Source organism: Hemitrygon akajei, chromosome 4 (assembly GCF_048418815.1).
Source record: "Hemitrygon akajei chromosome 4, sHemAka1.3, whole genome shotgun sequence".
NCBI classification, from domain to species: Eukaryota; Metazoa; Chordata; class Chondrichthyes; order Myliobatiformes; family Dasyatidae; genus Hemitrygon; species Hemitrygon akajei.
The window spans coordinates 5,768,777-5,790,663 of record NC_133127.1 but is presented as its reverse complement, the minus strand read 5'-3'; the positions used below and the strand labels follow the sequence as shown (position 1 = coordinate 5,790,663).

The 21,887-nt window shown below is 45.0% G+C and overlaps 1 pseudogene; it reads left to right on the top strand.

The window, feature by feature from the left end:
* Nucleotides 1-672: 672 nt before the first annotated feature.
* On the top strand, nt 673-6,260 carry LOC140726079 (interferon-induced very large GTPase 1-like; annotated as a pseudogene).
* Nucleotides 6,261-21,887: the final 15,627 nt, after the last annotated feature.

Genomic DNA, 21,887 nt, shown 5'->3' with positions numbered 1-21,887 from the left:
CAATCTCACCCTGAGTCAGGCACAGCTGCAGCAGAACATCTTCCTGCACTCCGAGATGGAATGTGGGAATGTGCCCCGCAGGATATCCGATGGAATGGCTGAGATCAGCTGGTATCTCCCTTCTGGGAAGAGTAACACGGATATTTTCCCAGAGGCTGCTGCATTCATTAACATCCGAGGCGATGCTGAAACTTTCCAGGGAAACGCTCGGTTTCTGGCAAAAGTATCTGCTGCTCTCTTTATTTTCATTGATGTTATTGGTGAGAAGGAACGAGAATTCCTCACCTCTCTCACACAGTCACCAGCAAAACTCTTTCTCATATTCAACACCCACATCAATCAGCAACACAGAACCCCTGAGCAGGTGAAGAAACTTTTCAAAGATCTAAAGTTAAAACGTCAATAATGCATTGTTCGGACAAATGTAAATGCAGACAAACTTGCGGCAAAGCTCCGTTCTCAGATCAAACAAGTAATTCTAATGAGGGACAGGGACCAGCCCCTCCTGAGCCTGGAGAAAATGGCTGACATTGCGATAGAAAGTGGGATTGAAGTCGATGAACGTCAACATGAAATACAACGAGCCAAGGAACTGACCACTAAAGTACAGAGAAATCCTGACCCTGGACACCAGAGGGAATCAGAGGATCTAAATAATCCCAATTTCTACAACAATTTAAAGGGAAGGGAGAGTGTTTTCCCAATTGGAAATAGCCAATGTGATAATTTTAGCATCCCACAAGTAGTGAAGGATCTGGGTTCAGAGGATCATTATACCCACAAATCATCACCAACATCCACACAGGATGTTTCCTGGGATACACTGGAGGACAGCAGAACAGATCAAATCAAAATGCTCCCTTGTCCCCTTCTCCAAACGATCCCATCAGCCAATCCAATGGTGGTGAATCCTGGACAGACATGTGCTCAGTCCTCAGAAAGTGACAATGTTGAGGATGAGGATGAAGATATTCTGGATGTGAAAGGACAAAGAGTTGATAAACATCACCCTGGAATACAAGAAGTAAAGGACCTGACCGCAGAAGAAAAGAGAAAAGCTGACCCTGGAGACCAGGCGGAGCCAGAGGATGCATTTCAGCGTAACGTTTACAATATCTCAAAGGGAAGGGAAAGAGCTTTACCAGATGGAAGTAACAGATCTGAAAATCTCAGAGCACCACAAGTCATAAAGGATCTGGGATTGCATGATCATTATCCTCACAAACTGGCCTTTAAGATAATGCGGGAGGTATCCCAGGATAAATTGGAGTACAGCAAACCAACACGACCAGAAGATCTTCCTTGGCAATTTCTCCAAAGGATCCTCGCAGCTAATACACTGACAAGGAATCTTGAATGGCCTCCTGATCTGCCCTCGGACGGAGAGGATAATGATGATGAAGGTCAGAATGATATCGTTGAAGTGAGCGAGTCACGGGTTTCTGGGATGAATCCTCTAGATATCATTGCTGCCATTTTCCTCTGTGCTGACCACTCTCTCCAGCAGGAACTGATGCTGAAGATGTCTCTGTGCCAGTTTGCATTACCCTTTCTGATGCCAGACACACACAGTCACCCCATGGACAAGGTGAGGGGACCCACAGAAGGGCCTGGTGCCACCCTTCTCCTCTGGGCCATGAGGCCCATTGTTAAAACATGGTGCCCACATTCTCCTACAGACAGCAGCCCCGTTGTGGAGGTGCCCATCGTGACAGCAGCCATGCCAACGGTGTCCTTCCTCAGACTGGGAAGGTGCACAGTGTCCAAATCCCGAATCCTCAATCTCACCCTGAGTCAGGCACAGCTGCAGCAGAACATCTTCCTGCACTCCGAGATGGAATGTGGGAATGTGCCCCGCAGGATATCCGATGGAATGGCTGAGATCAGCTGGTATCTCCCTTCTGGGAAGAGTAACACGGATATTTTCCCAGAGGCTGCTGCATTCATTAACCTCCGAGGCGATGCTGAAACTTTCCAGGGAAACGCTCGGTTTCTGGCAAAAGTATCTGCTGCTCTCTTTATTTTCATTGACATTATCGGTGAGAAGGAACGAGAATTCCTCACCTCTCTCCCACAGTCACCAGCAAAACTCTTTCTCATAGTCAACACCCACATCAATCAGCAACACAGAACCCCTGAGCAGGTGAAGAAACTTTTCAAAGATCTAAAGTTAAAACGTCAATAATGCATTGTTCGGACAAATGTAAATGCAGACAAACTTGCGGCAAAGCTCCGTTCTCAGATCAAACAAGTAATTCTAATGAGGGACAGGGACCAGACCTTGCTGAGCCTGGAGAAAATGGCTGACATTGCGATGGAAAGTGGGATTGAGGTCGATGAATGTCAACCTGAAATACAACGAGCCAAGAAACTGACCAAAATACTGGACAGACTTGACTCAGGAAACATTACTGGGTATAAAAGGAGAGTGTTGCCCTTTCATGGAGAGCCCTGGCAAGGGTTGTCTAAAGTTGAAAAAGAGAAATCTCGGATGAAACTCCGTGGGGACAGAACCACAGAAGTGTATAACCACGAACTGGACCGGGAGAAGAACAGAATCCGGGAAGCTCAGCTCAGACAGAGTCTGTCGGAAGAGATGCGGCTGTTCATTGAATACCTCACCCGTCATGGTGGGGTTGACAGAGCCATTTCCCTACAGTGGCTGAAGTTGGAACTGGACAATAAATCACGAGAAATTATGGCAGGATTGCGTAGAATTTATAAAGAACTGAGCAAAGACTCAAAGCAGGTGAAGGAACTGAAGGAGTTGGATCAGAAGATGTCTGATAGTTCCCTGGGTCTCGAGCATTTCATGAGGGAATTTGGCCAGGTTTATGAACTTTCAGTGACTCGACACAACGTCCCCCAAAGGACACAGATCCACCCAAAGGTGTCGCAGTTCCCAGGTGTTGCTGCTGAACTGTTGCTGGAAGGGTTCCCACTGGAACTCATCGATGGAGACGTTTCCAACGTTCCCATTCCATGGATCACTGCCGTACTCACAGAAGTGGCCAACAAAGTTGGAAGAGCTTGCCGAGTGTTTGTGCTGACGGTGATCGGAGTTCAGAGCACGGGCAAGTCCACACTCCTCAACACAATGTTCTGTTTGCGGTTTGCTGTGAGCAGCGGCCGATGTACTCGAGGGGCCTACATGCAGTTGATCAAAGTCACAGGGAGCCTGGCCGAGGAGCTGGGCTGTGAGTTCATCCTGGTCATTGACACAGAGGGGCTGAGAGCCCCAGAACTCGCAACACTGACAGACAGCTACGAGCACGACAATGAGCTGGCAACGTTCGTGGTTGGATTAAGCAACTTAACGTTGGTAAACATCGGGATGGAAAATCTGTCAGAGATGAAAGATATTTTACAGATTGTTGTTCATTCCTTAATCCGCATGAGGGAGACAGGAAAAGGGCCAAAGTGCATATTTGTCCACCAGAACGTCGGCGATGTGAGTGCGCACGATCAGAATCTGAGAGGCCGTCAGAAACTCCTGGAGCAGCTGGATAAGATGACAGAGGCTGCAGCAAAGCTGGAGAAGGTAGACCGAGTAACGTTCCGTGATGTGATGGACTATGATGCTGACAAGGACAACTGGTACATCCCTGGTCTGTGGCATGGTACACCCCCAATGGCTGCAGTCAACACCGGCTACAGTGAACACGTCTCCCAACTGAAGAAGAACCTAATTCAGTGTCTAATCCAACAGAGTCAAAGTCCGGGAGCTTTCACTATCCCGGACTTTATCAAATGGATGGCTGGGCTTTGGGAGCAGGTGAAACACGAAAATTTCATTTTCAGCTTCCAGAACAGTCTGTTCGCAGAGGCTTACAACCACCTCTCCGTGAAGTACAAGGACTGGGAGTGGGAACTCCGCAAATTCACTCACTCCTGGGGAAATGAGGCTGAAAACAGAATCAGCAATACCAGAGGTGATCTCACCCAACTGCTCCGTAATCTGGAGAGGGAGATGAGGACAGAGATGAACAAAAGGAAGGGTGACACTCTGGATAAACTACAAGCTCTGTATGAAAGTGGGGCTGATAACGTGTGTCTGATGGAGAAATACAGAGAGGAATTTAAGCTCAGCATCTCCAGTTTATGCAGCCGACTTCAGCACAATTCAATGCAGAGATGTAGAGATGCCGTGAATAGACGGGTGGGACTGCAGGGAGTGGATGATATTTGTAATAACTTTCACAAGAAGATTGGAGAACAGGTCAAGGAGCTTTTACTGAAGTGTAAAACAGCAAATCGGGTGTTGGGTCAACAGGAATTGAAAAATCAATTTGACAAGATGTGGGAAGATACACTCTCTCAGCTGGAGTATAGGCCCTGCAGAGAAAGAAAGATTGAACTGGAGATTGAAAATCTTCTCAGAGAGGAAACAAAAACTCAAGGGAGAGTGATTAATGAAAGGCTGCAATGTAAAAATCTCTGTGAACTGGGGACCCAGTACTTTCAGATTGTAGAGAAACACATCAATGTGTCATATTTGAGATGGGGTGAAAGTAGAATCATTCCATCCAGATTGAAATCAGATCTCAATCAAGCAGCAATGATTACAAAGCTCATCGAGGATGAATGCAGACATTGGATCACTGACATCACAAAAAAGGACATGGATTATGACAACAAATATTGCATTGAACTTTTGAACATGATAGGGGGAAAAGTTGACAATATTTCACATCAACACTTTTCAATGTCTGAGGTTTTCAAGGCCGAGTTTAAACTTCACCTGTGTGGTTACGCTGTACCAAGATTCCGGGAGATGAACAGGAGGTTCATCCACAAACACGACCCACGGAGAAGACTGGAAAACATGAAAGATCAATACTTTGATCTCTTTATGGATATTTACACAGAGCAGGATGAGAACCAGAGACAAGCAGAACGATTTGCACGATCTTGTTTCTTGCCAGCTCTCCGAGACGCCACCCTCAAGACTCTCAGCGTGAACATCGTGGATGATATGAAAAAACACGACCCTGAGCGACAGTACAGTCTCCACAACAACTTCACTGTGGCCCTCCTGGTCCACCTGAAACAAACAGATCGATTTGATGAATATCTCCGGTACATCACTGACTTTGAGAATTTCGCCAAAGACTGGCTCCATCAGCAAGTTATTAAACACTGCAAGACAGAACGCGATGGAGAGAGCACATTTACCCGTCTGGCTAAAGAAATCCTCACAGAGATCACTGGGCAAGCTAAGGACATTGTTCAGGATGCAGTGAAGCAGAACGTTGCTGGAAATGCTCAGAGCTTCCTAAACATGTTTGTTGAAAGGTTAAACACAAGAATCTCGATGCCCGAAGATGAGATGAAACTCATTCTGCTTCAGAGTGGCAATGATGGCAAGAAATGTGCAGAAGCCATTCTGCCATGTATTGAAGAGGTGGAGCAGGATCTCCTCCGTGAGGTAAAAGGCTGGGATGTCGAAGCAAAGATTGAAGAATTATCCATTAAACCCAGGGAGGAGTTGTTCAAAGGGTTATTCAATTGTACAAAGAAATGTCCTTTCTGTGGGGTTTTCTGTGACTCAGAGACCCCGGTACACTCACAACATTCCTGTAAACAGCACAGACCTGAAGGGCTGAACAGTTATCGATGGTTAGACAGTGAACGTCTTGTAACGGATATCTGCACAGCTTTAGTCGCAAGTGATACACCATTCAAAAATAATGACACAAATTGGTAATTGCATCCCTACAAGGATTATCAAACAGTCAATGATTATTACAAATCCTGGATTATCCAAAAGGAAATTTCCGCACAGGCAGCATCCTATTGGAAGAAGGTTTTCTACACTTTCAATCAGCGATTTGCTGATGAATACAGAGCAAAGCCTGCAGAGATCGATGGAAGCTGGAACATTGACTGGGAGGTGGTGAGGGAAGAAATGAACAAGACGTATAATACAAACATTCAGTCTTGGTAATGTCCTTTTAAATGGTATTACTCAGTGAGAGACAGACAAAGGGAAACTGTCTTCCTCAGAAGGGTTGGATAGAGTAAATCACAGAGTGTTCAAATTCAAATCCAATCACAAATCATCAACGAATTGGCAGAGTGGAAGGAATGTTATCAATTGATAGTTTATCAAATCGGAATAGTTGATGAAGCAGATCACTGATCAATGAGAAGTATTTCTGAGAGAGTAAAAGGTATCCAGAGGGTAGGGACTAAATGTGAGGGTGGAGGGTGGGAAATGAGGATCTGGTAATGGAATTGAGGTGCTTTGAGTGATGGGATCGGGGAACTCCAAAGTGGGAGTGACAGATAGGTTGACGAGGGGAAGAGATATTGTGAGGATGGATTGAAGGATAGGGTGGGGGAATTAGGGATATGGTGAAGAGGGGTTGAGGAATCAAGTGAGGCGGGATTGAGGGACAGAGTGAGAAGAGAAGTTATTAACAAGCATTTCAGAAGGTAGAGGAGGATTGAGGGATAGGTCGAGTTGGGAATGAGGGATGGGGTAAGGCAAGATTGAGGGATAGGGTGAGGAAGGAAGGGTTTGAAAACCATTTCAGAAGATAAAGGAGGATTGAGGGATAGGGTGATGTGGGATTGAGGGGATGGGGTGAAGAGAGATTGAGGGATGTGTGAGGCAGGATTGAGGTATAGGGAGAGGAGGGAAGTGATTAAAACCATTTCAGAAGTTAGAGGAGGATTGAGGGACAGTCAGAAAGTGAAATGCTGGAAGAGATTCTAAAGATACATCAGAGATCAGCAGGCTCTACAGCCCATCAAGCCTGTACTGTTGCTCATCGAGGACATGGCTGGTCTTCTACATCGAGCACAATAGCACAGAAACAAACCCTTTGCCCCATCTAGTCCATGCTGACTCAATCTTCTCCCTGGTCTCATCTACCTGCAGCTGAAACATACCCCTCCAAACCACTCTCATTCATGTAACTATGCAAACTAACCTTAAATGTTATAATCAAACCCACATCTACCACTTCCACTGGCAGCCTGTTCCACATTTGCACCACCCTCTGAGTGAAGAAGTTCTCCCTCATGTTCCCCTTAAATATTTCACCCTTCACCCAAACCCTATGAGCTAATCTCACCCAACCTGAGGGGGAAAGCCTGCTGGCATGCACCTCAATTGTGTACACTTCTCATTCTCCTACGTTCATGGTCAATAAAGTCCTCACTTGCTCTCCCTTTCCCCATAACTCAGGTCCTCAAGTCCTGGCAACATCCTTGTAAATTGTCTCTGCTCTCTTTCAAGCTTATTAATATCTTTCCTGTGGGGAGATGACCAGAACTGCACACAATACTCACTTTGTCAGTGTTTCTGTTCCTCTCCCCATTTTCTACACTGGTTCCATCTGCCCTGCTGTTGCCCTCTCACTTATTGTCTTTACCCCCTTGCAGCCTCTTTGCCCCTCATCTCTCCTCACTTTCCCATTTCAGTAAACTTGGAAATGCTACTTTTGGTCTCCTCAGGGAAATAACTGACTGAATAACTGGGACCCAAGCACTGATCCCTGTCTGAGACACCCCATGGATCACAGACCAGTCATGTGAGAAGGACCCATTCCTTCCTACCATTTCCATTCTCTACAGTAACCAATGTTCAGTCCATGCTGGAAATCTCTCCCAATTCCAAGTGCTCTCGTCTTCTCTCCCCAACTCCATGTGCTCTAAACTTGTTCACCAACCTCCAGTGAGAGACCTCATCAATAACCTTCTGAAAATCCTAATACATCACATCTACTGGTTCCCCCTGAACGACTTCACTCGATACTTCCCCAAAGACCTCTGAAAGACCAGTCAAATGTGACTTCTATTTCATTAATCCATGCTGATTCGACTCACTCATAATATTTTCCAGTGACCTTGATATCACATCCTTCGTTATAGATTCCCCCATTTCTCCGAATGCCAGTGACAGGCTAACAGTTTGGTAGCTCACTGTTTCCTCTCTCCCTCCACTCTGGAGGAGTTCAGAGAGTCTGTGGTCTGCTGACCTGACCCACTGAGTTCCAGCAGCTTGTTTTTCATCCCAGATTCCAGTCCCTGCAGACCCGTGTGTTCCCAGCAGACATCACTGAGCAGCTTCAGCAGGCAGCTCATTCCCTTCAGCACATTGAATAAAGCACTCTGCTCACACACTGTTTCTCCTCCCTCAGATGCTGCCTGACCTGCTGAGCATTTCCAGATTTCCAGCCTCTGCAGTTCTTTCATTGTCACTGACTCTGTCTGACTGTGTGAGATTTTCTAAACACCTTGTCATCGTTCCTTCAGTGTGTGTTCAGCATTTTCCCAGTGACTCTGTTTGACCACCCTTTCTGAAATGGAATCCTTACATTTGTAGTTTTCCAATCAGCTGGGCCCATTCCATACTCTGGGAAATCCTGGAACATCCCAACATTGGAATATGGAACAGTATATCACTGTACAGGCCTTTCCCCATGAGATTGTGCCAACACTTTAAAGAAAACCTCCCTCCCACATACCCCTCCATTGTTCTATCACCCATGTGCCTGTCTAAGAGACTATTAAATGCCCCCAATGTATCTGCCTCTACCAGCACCCCAGGAACGTGTTCCACACACCCACCTCTCTCTGTGTAAAAATAACTTACCTCTGACATCTCTTCTACACTTTCTCCCCAATACTGTAAAGTTAGGCTTCCTCATATTAGCCATTTCCTCCCAGAAAAAAGTCTCTGTCTGTCCACTCGATCCACAGCACTTATCCTTCTCTACACCTCTATCAAATCACCTCTCATCCTCATTGTCTCCAAAGAGAAAATTTCCTAGCTCAGTCATGAAATACAATGTTGGAAACTGCATGGTGATGCACTTCGGTAGTCGAAATAAATGTGCAGGCTGTTTTCTAAATGGGGAAAATGCAACAATCTGAGATTCAAAGGGATTTGGGAGTCCTTCTGCAGAACATAAAAGTGAACTTGCAGGTTGAGTCAGTGGGGAGGAAGGAAATGTTCGCATTCATTTCAAGAGGTCTAGAATACAAGAGCAGAGATGTGATGCTGAGGATTAAAAGGCACTGGTGAGGCCTCACCTTCAGTATTGTGAACAGATTTTGGCTCCACATCTAAGAAGAGATGTGCTGGCATCGAAGAGTGTTCAGAGGAAGTTCACCAGGACGATTCCGGGAATGAAAGGGTCATCATACAAAGAACGTTTGATGGCTCTGAGTCTGTACTTGCTGGAATTTAGTAGAATTGGGGGAAGGCATTGCAACCTTTTGAATGTTGAAAGGCCTAGACAGAGTAGATGTGGAAAGGATGTTTCCCATGGTGGGGGAGTCTAGGACAAGAGGGCACAGCCTCAGTATAGAGGGATGTCCATTTAAAACAGAGATGCAGAGAAATTTCTTTAGCCAAACAAATTTGTGGAATTTGTTTCCACATGCAGCTGTGGAAACCAGATCGTAGGGTGTATTTAAGGAGAGACTTATAGGTTCGTGACTGGCCACAGCATCAAAGATAGATAGATAGATAGATAGATAGATAGATAGATACTTTATTCATCCCCATGGGGAAATTCAACATTTTTTCCAATGTCCCATACACTTGTTGTAGCAAAAACTAATTACATACAATACTTAACTCAGTAATAATATGATATGCATCTAAATTACTAACTCAAAAAGCATTAATAATAGCTTTAAAAAAAAGTTCTTAAGTCCTGGCAGTTGAATTGTAAAGCCTAATGGCATTGGGGAGTATTGACCTCTTCATCCTGTCTGAGGAGCATTGCATCGATAGTAACCTGTCGCTGAAACTGCTTCTCTGTCTCTGGATGGTGCTATGTAGAGGATGTTCAGGGTTTTCCATAATTGACCGTAGCCTACTCAGCGCCCTTCGCTCAGCTACCGATGTTAAACTCTCCAGTACTTTGCCCACGACAGAGCCCGCCTTCCTTACCAGCTTATTAAGACGTGAGGCGTCCCTCTTCTTAATGCTTCCTCCCCAACACGCCACCACAAAGAAGAGGGCGCTCTCAACAACTGACCTATAGAACATCTTCAGCATCTCACTACAGACATTGAATGACGCCAACCTTCTAAGGAAGTACAGTCGACTCTGTGCCTTCCTGCACAAGGCATCTGTGTTGGCAGTCCAGTCTAGCTTCTCGTCTAACTGTACTCCCAGATACTTGTAGGTCTTAACCTGCTCCACACATTCTCCATTAATGATCTCTGGCTCCATATGAGGCCTAGATCTCCTAAAGTCCACCACCATCTCCTTGGTCTTGGTGATATTGAGACGCAGGTAGTTTGAGTTGCACCATATCACAAAGTCCTGTATCAGTTTCCTATACTCCTCCTCCTGTCCATTCCTGACACACCCCACTATGGCCGTGTCATCAGCGAACTTCTGCACAGTCACGGGGAGAAAGCCGGAGAGTGGAGTTGAGGAGGGGAGAAAAGGATCAGCCATGATTAAATGGTAGAACAGACTCGATGGGTCCAATGGCCTAATTGTGCTCCTCTGCCTTATGATCTTATGGTCTCATGAAATGTGCTCTTTATTCCAGACAGCATCCTGCTTCGTCTCTGCACCCTCTCTGAAGCTTTCACACCTTCCCTACAATGAGGGGCCTGAAACGCGTAGCTATTGAACTCAATATCCTGACGAGTGAAGGCCAACATACCACACGCCTTCTTAACCACCCTGTCAACTAACAGCAACTTTGAGGGATCTATGGATTTGGACCCCAAGATTCCGCTGTTCCTCGACACTGCTATGAATCCTGTATTCTGCCTTGACATTTCACCTTCCAGAATGAATCACCTGACACTTTTCTGGATTGAAGTCCATCTGCCTCTTCTCAGCCCAGCTCTGCACCCTGTCAATGTCCCATTGTAACCTACGACAGCCTTCTACACTATCCACAACTCCGCCAATCTTCATGTCATCTGCAAAGTCACTAACCCCACTTCCATTTCCTCATCCAAGTCCTTTGTAAAAGCCACAAAGAGCAGGGACCCCAGAACAGATCCCCATGGAACACACTGGTCACAGATCTCCAGGCAGAATACCCTCCCTCACCTCCCACCCTCTGCCCTCGATGGGCAAGCCAATTCTGAATCCATGCAGTCATGTTTCAGATCCCATAACTCCTGGCTTGTGAATGAGTCTACCTGGGGAGAGGAAGAGGAAGAAGGAGGAGGATGAGGAGGGAGGTAGGGAGGGCGGAGAAGGTAGGGGAAGGTGGAAGGGGATGTTGAGGATGGAGGATGGTGAAGAAGGTAGGGGATGATGGATGGTGAAGGGGAGGGGGATGGTGGAGGGTGGATGATAGAGGGGGAGAGGGATCATTAATGATAGGGGATGGTGGGTGGTAGAGGGAGAGGGGGATGGAGAGGAGTAGGGGAGGGAGGTGTGAGAGAGAAAGTTTTAGATGTGGATGCTGGGAATAGTTCTAGAAACATTCCCCTGAGGAGAGGGAGGGGATCTCTCACCAGTCTAGATGGCTCCGAGCTGTGATCTCTGTCGAGGTCGTGGCTCAGACTCAGTTTTTTTTCAGCTTTTTGTCTTTGGTTAGCATTTCTTTGTGCAGGGGAACACTTGGGGAGTTAAGGGTTAGGGTTCAGGGACACAGAGCAGGAGCTGGTGTTCAGAGTCCAGGTCAGAGCACTCCACAGTCGAAGGTCAGTTCAGCTGGTGGAAAGGATGGGGGTTAGCAATCCCACTCAGTGAGTCTTGGGTTAGAGGTCCACATGGACAAGAGGGTGAGATCCAAAGGTCAAAGTCCTGTGATCAGTGAGTCCTGGGGTCGATACCCAGAGGATGGAACAACCAGAGAAGCATCGCCCAAGGTTGAGGGCCAGATGTCGGTGTCCATAGGGTGAAATCCAAAGATCAAACATCAAAACTGGCGGGTCCTGAGATCAAGGCCTGAAGGTAGAATCCCCAGGGTTGCCCTGTCTGGAGATCGAGGGACAATGTCTGTGAGTCCATGCCAGGGACTGAGGCTGGAGGACCAATATCTGTAAGTCAGAGTCTGGGACCAAAGAAAAGCTGCCTGTGTGTGTGAAGGGGAGGGGTCGGATGTGGAAAAGGGGCTTGTTTTGCTGTTATTGTTGTTGCTGCCGGTTGTATTTTCCTGCTGAACATTGGGTTTGCTATCTTGGCACCGGAAAGTCTGGTGACGTTTGTGAGCTGCCTCCAGCACATCCTTCGGTGTGTTGGTTGTGAATGCAAACACACATTTCACCGTATGTTTCAATGTAGATCTGAAAAATAAATCTGAATGTCTGAGAGCTTTGGGAAGAAACGTATAAAAAGGTGCCGGACAAGATCACTGACAGCACTGACTCCGGAGAGCAACCAGTGAAGAAGACCCTGAGTCAGGGACTCGGAGAGGAACTCACGGTGAACCCTGGCCAGGTTCATCTGGGGTGGGGAACACCTGAACAGGGGCGGGGGGTTTTGGAAGTTGTGAAAGTAAACTAAAGAGATGTGTAACTAAATAGTTAATGTTTGAACTGTGTAATTACTCCTTGAACAAATCCTGATCAATAAAGACAACAGTTATTGGGCAGTCATTGTCTGGTATGTTCTATCATGTGATGTGTTTAACTGGGAATAGGGTTCACCAGTGAAGTTCACTTTGTGATCAGAAAGCCGTGGAACTGTCGAGCTAAATGTGAGTCAAAATACAACAGTCCAATCCGAGAGGACGAACATTCAGGTGGGGTGGGGGTGGAGTTTAAAGGAGATGAGTCTGAGATTCAGTTTGTGGGAGAGAGGCCGGAAGCAGGGAGTGAGCAAGATCCTCATCACTCAGGACCAGGGGAAGTTTTTACATTGACATTATCTAATGATTCAAGGCTGGAGGTACAACTGGCTGCTGTGACCTTGCAGAGTTCAAGAAGGTCAACGTTTCAGAACTTGTACATGTGGAAATACAGACATACTCCAGAATATCAGAGTACCTTTCTGATAAATTTCCACTGTCTGCATCTTCCCTAGCCTCTACTGATCAGTAGAATTTGTTTAGGATCTCTCTCAGACTACTGTGACCTTGCTGTGTTTACAAAAGGTCAACCTTTCAGGAATTGCCATCATTGTGTGCCATGTCATTTGATGTTGGTGATCACGGTCCCATGACCATGATTGTTCTTGGCATTTCTTTCTGCAGAAGTGGTTTGCCATTGCCTTCTTCTGGGCAGAGTCTTTACAAGATGGGTGACCCCAGAGCCATTATCAAAACCCTTCAGAGATTGTCTGCCTTGTGACAGTGGTCACATAACGAGATCTTGTGATATGCACCAACTGCTCATACGACCATCCTGTTCCCATGGGTTCATGCGACTATGATTAACGGCTCTAAGTAGGTGCTACACTTTGCCCTAGGAGGGACAAGCGGAGGGAAGGAGTGCCTTACAGCTCCTTTGGTAGAGATGTATCTCCACCCAACCACCCAGAACTTGTGCCTGTGGAAATAAAGACATTCTCCAGAATATCAATGGACAATAGACTATAGATGCAAGAGTAGACCATTCGGTCCCTCAAGTCAGCACCGCCATTCAGTGTGTTCATGGCTGATCATCCACAATCAGTACCCCGTTCCTGCCTTCTCCCCATATCCCTTGACTCCGCTATCTTTAAGAGCTCTATCTAACTCTTTCTTGAAAGCATCCAGAGAATTGGCCTCCACTGCCTTCTGAGGCAGAGCATTCCATAGACCCACAACTCTCTGGGTGAAAAAGTTTTTCCTCAACTCCGTTCTAAATGGCCTACCCCTTATTCTGAAATTGTGGCCTTTGGTTCTGGACTCCCCTAACATTGGGAACATGCTTCCTGCCTCCAGCATGTCCAATCCTTTAATAATCTTATATGTTTCAATAAGATCCCCTCTCATCCTTCTAAATTCCAGTGTATACAAGCCCAGTTGCTCCAATCTTCAACATATGACAGTCCCACCATCCCGGGAATTAACCTCACGAACCTACGCAGCACTCCCTCAATAGCAAGAATATCCTTCCTCAAATTTGGAGACCGAAACTGCACACAATACTCCAGGTGTGGTCTCACCAGGGCCCTGTACAACTGCAGAAGGACCACTTTGCTCCTATACTCAACTCCCCTTGTTATGAAGACCAACATGCCATTAGCTTTCTTCACTGCCTGCTGTACCTGCATGCTTACTTTCAGTGACTGATGTACAAGAACACCTAGATCTTCTTGTACTTCCCCTTCTCCTAACTTGACACCATTCAGAAAATAATCTGCCTTCCTGTTCTTGCCACCAAAGTGGATAACTTCACATTTATCCACATTAAACTGCATCTGCCATGCATCTGCCCACTCACCAAACCTGTCCAAGTCGCCCTGCATTCTCATAACATCCTCCTTACATTTCACACTGCCACCCAGCTTTGTGTCATCTGCAAATTTGCTAATGTTACTTTTAATCCCTTCATTTAAATCATTAATGTATATTGTACCCCACTAGTCTCTGCCTGCCATTCTGAAAGGGACCCGTTAATGCCTATTCTTTGTTTCCTGTCTGCCAACCAATTTCTATCCATGTCAGTACCCTACCCCCGATGCCATGTGCTCTAATTTTGCCCATTAATCTCCTATGTGGGACCTTACCAAAGGCTTTCTGAAAGTCCAGGTACACTACATTCATTGGCTCTCCCTTGTCCATTTTCCTAGTTACATCCCCAAAAAATTCCAGAAGATTAGTCAAGCATGATTTTCCGTTCGTAAATCCATGTTGACTCGGACCAATCCTGTTACTGCTATCCAAATGTGCCACTATTTCATCTTTTATAATTGGCTCCAGCATCTTCCCCACCACTGATGTCAGGCTAACTGGTCTATAATTCCCTGATTTCTCTCTCACTCCTTTCTTAAAAAGTGGGATAACATTAGCTATCCTCCAATCCACAGGAACTGATCCTGAATCTATAGAACATTGAAAAATGATTACCAATGCGTCCACGATTTCTAGAGCCACCTCTTTAAGTACCCTGGGATGTAGACCATCAGACCCTGGGGATTTATCAGCCTTCTGTCCAAACAGTCTACCCAACACCATTTTCTGCCTAATGTGAATTTCCTTCAGTTCCTCCATTACCCTTGGTCCTCCGGCCACTATTACACCTGGGAGATTGTCTGTGTCTTCCCTAGTGAAAACAGATCCAAAGTACCTGTTGAACTCGTCTGCCATTTCCTTGTTCCCCATAATGAATTCACCTGTTCCTGTCTTCAAGAGCCCAACTTTGGTCTTAATTAATTTTTTCCTCTTCACATACCTAATGAAGATTTTACTATCCTCCTTTATATTCTTGGCTAGCTTACCTTTGTACCTCATCTTTTCTCCCTGTATTGCCTTTTTAGTTATCTTCTGTTGCTCGCTAGAAGTTTCCCAATCCTCTGGCCTCCCACTCATCTTTGCTATGTTATACTTCCTCTCTTTTATTTTTATACTGTCCTTGACTTCCCTTATCATCCACAGTTGCCCCTTACTCCCCTTAGAATCTTTCTTCCTCTTTGGAATGAACTGATCTTGCACCTTCTGTATTATTCCCAGAAATACCTGCCATTGTTGTTCCACTGTCATCCCTGCTAGGATGTCCTTCCAGTCAACTTTGGCTAGTGTTTTCCTCATGGCTCCATAGTCCCCTTTGTTCAGCTGTAATATTGACACTTCTGATTTTTCCTTCTCCCTCTCAAATTGTAGATTAAAACTTATCATATTATGGTCACTACCTCCTAATGGCCTCTTTACCTCGAGTTCCCTTACCAAATCCAGTTCATTACACAACACTAAATCCAGAATTGCCTTCTCCCTGGTAGGCTCCAGTACAAGCTGTTCTAAGAATCCATCTCGAAGGCACTCCACAAACTCCCTTTCTTGGGGTCCAGTACCATTCTGATTCTCCCAGTCTACCTGCATGTTGAAATCCCCCATGACAACTGTATCATTACCTTTGCAACATGCCAATTTTAACTCTTGATTCAACTTGCACCCTGTAACCGGGCTACTATTTGGGGGCCTGTAGATAACTCCCATTAGGGTCTTTTTGCCCTTACAATTCCTCAGCTCTATCCCTACTGACTCTACATCTCCTGATTCTATGTCACTCCTCGTAAGGGACTGAATTTCATTCCTCACCAGCAGAGCCACCCCACCCCCTCTGCCCACCTGTCTGTCCTTTCGATAGGATGTATACCCTTGAATATTCATTTCCCAGCCCTGGTACTCTTGCAGCCATGTCTCTGTTATTCCTACAACATCATACTTGCCAATTTCCAACTGAGCCTCAAGCTCATCCACTTTATTTCTTATACCCCGTGCATTCATATATAATACTTTTAATCCATTACTCCACTCACCTCTCACATTGATTCCTATTGCACTTGGCCGTATTCTCCAATCTCTTCCTGAGCTTTCTGCCCCATTAATTCTGTTGTCTTCTTTAACTTTTCTTATTCTCTCTTTCCCTTTAACTCCATCCTTATATTTCCAGTTCGTCTCCTCCCCCCACTACTTAGTTTAAACACACCCGTGTAGCAGTGGCAAACCTGCCTGCCAGAATGCTGGTCCCCTGCCTGTTAAGGTGCAACCCGTCCCTTTTGTACAATTCATCCTTACCCCAAAACAGATCCCAGTGGTCTAAGAATCTAAATCCCTGTTTCCCGCATCAGCTCCTCAGCCACATATTCAGATCCCTTATCTCCCTGTTCCTGCCCTCACCAGCACAAGGAACTGGAAGCAAACCAGAGATAACCACCCTGGAGGTCCTGCTTTTCAGCCTTCTTCCGAGTTCTCTGAAGTCACGCTGCAGAATTTCTTTCCTCTTCTTCCCGATGTCATTTGTGCCAACATGCACTACCACTTCCGGCTGTTCACCCTTACCCTTGAGGATGCCCTGCAATCACTCTGTGACGTCCTGGACCCTGGCACCAGGGAGGCAACACACCATCCTTAAATCCTGCCTGTTGCCGCAGAAACCCCTTTCTGTACTTCTCACTATGGAGTCCCCTACTACCATGGCTCTGCTTGATGTCTGTCTCCTCGGCTTTGCTTCAGTGCCAATTTTTGACTCGCAGACCTCTCAGACTGGGAGTGTCTTCTGTCCCGACAGCTTCCAAGAGGGTGAACCTGTTTTCAAGAGGTACATCCGCCGGGTTCTCCTGTACGCCAAGCATCCATCCCTTCCTCATCGTCGCCCCCCCCCCCCTTCTCTCTTCCGGTATCTTCAGTATAACGATCTCGCTGTAGGTCCTGTCCAGAAAACTCTCGTTTTCCCGGATGAACCTGAGGTCATCCAGTTGCCTCTCCAGTGCCCCAACACGGTCCTTCAGGAGATGAACCTGGACACACTTTTCACAGTTGTAGCAGCTGGAGGCACCATCAGTGTCCTTGACCTCTCACAGCAGGCAGGCATCACACTGAATCAGTTTACCTGTCATCTCTTCACCACTTCTCACCCTCTCCAACTGTGATGTAGTCTCCTCCCTCAGCCTCCTCGCTGAAGACTCTCGAGCCAAAGACTCACACTTTTCTCACAAGGCACTTCCCTCGAACAGGCCGCTTCCCTAGAGCAAACCTTGCTTATATTGGCTGATAATTTGACTCATGCGTTTCACTTGCTGCCACTCTGCCGACCTTGAAGGTATGTGTTGCAGGCTGGTCCCGACCGGTTTTTAAATCACCCACTCCTGAAAACAACAGAAATTGGAAGTGTAGCCTTCCAATAACTTCCCACCATCCGCATGCTCCCTGGCCTGTACTGATGAGTGGTATTACTTTAGGATCTTGCTCAATACCTAAGATTAATAATTCACGTACATTAGATTAATATTTACCAATTATATTGTTGCTTTCAAAAAAGACCATGAGGCACACGTACAGAATGAAGTCATTCAGCCCATTGAATCTGTTCTGGCATTCCATCATGGTGGAATTATTATTCCTCTCAAACCCATTCTCCTACCTTCTCCCGTAACCTTTCATTTCTTACTAATCAAGAACCTATCAACTGTCGATTTAAACATACCCAACGATTGTCTCCACAGCCATCTCAGGCAATGAATTCGACAGATTCACCACCCTCTGATTAAAGAAACTCCTCTTGATATCTGTTCTAAATGGATATCGCTCTGTGTAGCACCGGTCTTATTGTGTGTGACTAGCTGACACACTCTTTGAGAAAATCAAATTATGTAGGTGCTAGTGGCCATCAGAATTCTAGGTATCGGAAGGAGGCAGTGAATAGAAACCACACACTGCTGGAGATAAGGTTTGTTTATAAGAAAAAAGTATGTACAAAATATTTACATGAGCAAGAACAATTCAAAATTCAAACATTTTGTTTAGGTTCCAAATATTAGACATTGAACCACAACAAATTCCTTTTAATTACAATCAGTGAGATTCCTTAATTACTCTAATTTCTAATTAGATCTAGTGTTATCCCCTGTTTAAAAGTTCACAGACTAAAATTTTCTTTTTACTTATCCCTAGTTACTTAGAAAACCAACTATAATTACAATTCTTAAGCATTATAATTAACTTCAGTTTCATTACCAAGCAGTAAATCTACAAGGTTAAATTCTAATTCTATAATTATATATACACATTTTAAGTCCCATCACAACTTTTAAGCAAAGTAAATCTCATTCAGTAACTTTTCAAAGCTCTTGCAGAGAATCAAATTTGGATTCTTCCGATGAAAATAAACATACGTCCGACCGTATTAAATCCTCTTCATCATTAGATTAGATTAGATTAGATAGATTAGATAGATACTTTATTCATCCCCATGGGGAAATTCAACCTTTTTTCCAATGTCCCATACACTTGTTGTAGCAAAACTAATTACATACAATACTTAACTCAGTAAAAATATGATATGCATCTAAATCACTCTCTCAAAAAGCATTAATAATAGCTTTTAAAAAGTTCTTAAGTCCTGGCGGTTGAATTGTAAAGCCTAATGGCATTGGGGAGTATTGACCTCTTCATCCTGTCTGAGGAGCATTGCATCGATAGTAACCTGTCGCTGAAACTGCTTCTCTGTCTCTGGATGGTGCTATGTAGAGGATGTTCAGGGTTTTCCATAATTGACCGTAGCCTACTCAGCGCCCTTCGCTCAGCTACCGATGTTAAACTCTCCATTACTTTGCCCACGACAGAGCCCGCCTTCCTTACCAGCTTATTAAGACGTGAGGCGTCCCTCTTCTTAATGCTTCCTCCCCAACACGCCACCACAAAGAAGAGGGTGCTCTCCACAACTGACCTATAGAACATCTTCAGCATCTCACTACAGACATTGAATGACGCCAACCTTCTAAGGAAGTACAGTCGACTCTGTGCCTTCCTGCACAAGGCATCTGTGTTGGCAGTCCAGTCTAGCTTCTCGTCTAACTGTACTCCCAGATACTTGTAGGTCTTAACCTGCTCCACACATTCTCCATTAATGATCACTGGCTCCATATGAGGCCTAGATCTCCTAAAGTCCACCACCATCTCCTTGGTCTTGGTGATATTGAGACGCAGGTAGTTTGAGTTGCACCATATCACAAAGTCCTGTATCAGTTTCCTATACTCCTCCTCCTGTCCATTCCTGACGCACCCCACTATGGCCGTGTCATCAGCGAACTTCTGCACATGGCAGGACTCCGAGTTAATTTGGAAGTCTGATGTGTACAGGGTGAACAGGACCGGAGAGAGTACGGTTCCCTGCGGCGCTCCTGTGCTGCTGACCACCGTGTCAGACCTACAGTCTCCCAACCGCACATACTGAGGTCTATCTGTCAAGTAGGTGTCATTACACCTTGGTTCATCAATTCCTGGGTAGCTCACCATCTTCATTCTTGGGTCATTGAAATGAAATAATTTATCATCCACGGTAAGTCAATTCACAAACCATATATAACCATATAACAATTACAGCACGGAAACAGGCCATCTTGGCCCTTCTAGTCCGTGCCGAACGCTTACTCTCACCTAGTCCCACTGACCTGCACTCAGCCCATAACCCTCCATTCCTTTCCTGTCCATATACCAATCCAATTTTTTTTTAAAATGACAATATCGAACCTGCCTCTACCACTTCTACTGGAAGCTCATTCCACACAGCTACTACTGTCTGAGTAAAGAAGTTCCTCCTCATGTTACCCATTAACTTTTGCCCCTTAAATTTCAACTCATGTCCTCTTGTTTGAATCTCCCCTATTCTCAATGGAAAAAGCCCATCCACTTCAACTCTATCTATCCCCCTCATAATTTTAAATACCTCTATCAAGTACCCCCTCGAACTTCTATGCTCCAAAGAATAAAGACCTAACTTGTTCAACCTTTCTCTGTAACTTAGGTGACTTTCTAGTAAATCTCCTCTGTGCTCCCTCTATTTTGTTGACATCTTTTCTATAATTCAGTGATCAGAACTGTACAAAATGCTCCAAATTTCGCTTCACAATGCCTCGTACAATTTTAACATTACATCCCAACTCCTATACTCAATGCTCTGATTTATAAAGGCCAGCATACCAAAAGCTTTCTTCACCACCCTATCCACATGAGATTCCACCTTCAGAGAACTATGCACCATTATTCCTAGATCACTCTGTTCTACTGCATTCTTCAATGCCCTACCATTTACCATGTATGTCATATTTTGATAAGTCCTACCAAAATGTAGCACCTCACACCTATCAGCATTAAACTCCATCTGCCATCTTTCAGTCCACTCTTCTAGCTGGCCTAAATCTCTCTGCAAGCTTTGAAAACCTACTTCATTATCCACAACGCCACCTATCTTAGTATCATCTGCATACTTACTAATCCAATTTACCACCCCATCATCCAGATCATTAATGTATATGACAAACAACACTGGACCCAGTAGAGATCCCTGAGGCACACCACTAGTTACCGCCCTCCAACCTGACAAACAGTTATCCACCACAACTCTCAGGCATCTCCTATCCAGCGACTGTTGAATCCATTTTACTACTTCAATATTAATACCTAACAATTGAACCTTCCTAACTAACCTTCCATGTGGAAGCTTGTCAAAGGCCTTACTGAAGTCCTTATAGACAACATCCACTGCTTTACCCTTGTCAACTTTCCTCATAACCTTTTCAAAAAGTTCAATAAGATTTGTCAAACATGCCCTTCCATGCACAAATCCATATTGACTGTTCCTAATCAGACCCTGTCTATCCAGATAATTATATATACCATCTCTAAGAATACTTTCCATTATTTCACCCACCACTGACATCAAACTTACAGGTCGATAATTGCTAGGTTTACTCTTAGAAGCCTTTTTAAACAATGGAACCACATGAGCAATATGCCAATCCTCTGGCACCATCCCCGTTTCTAATGACATTTGAAATATTTCTGTCAGAGCTCCTGCTATTTCTACAGTAACTTCCCTCAAGGTCCTAGGGAATATCCTGTCAGGATCCGGAGATTTATACACTTTTAAATTCCTTAAAAGCGCCAGTTCTTCCTCTTCTTTAATCATCATAGTTTCCATAACTTCCCTACTTGTTTCCCTTACCTTACACAATTCAATATCCTTCTCCTTAGTGAATACCGAAGAAAAGAAATTGTTCAAAATCTCCACTATCTCTTTTGGCTCCACACATAACTGTCCACTCTGATTCACTAAGGGACCAATTTTATCCCTAACTATCCTTTTGCTATTAATATAACTGTAGAAACCCTTCGGATTTATTTTCACCTGACTTGCCAAAGCAACCTCATATCCTCTTTTAGCTTTTCTAATTTCTTCCTTAAGGTTCTTTTTGCATTCTTATATTCCTCGAGCACCTCATTTACTCCATGCTGCCTATATTTATTGTAGATATCTCTCTTTTTCCAAACCGAGTTTCCAATATCCCTTGAAAACCATGG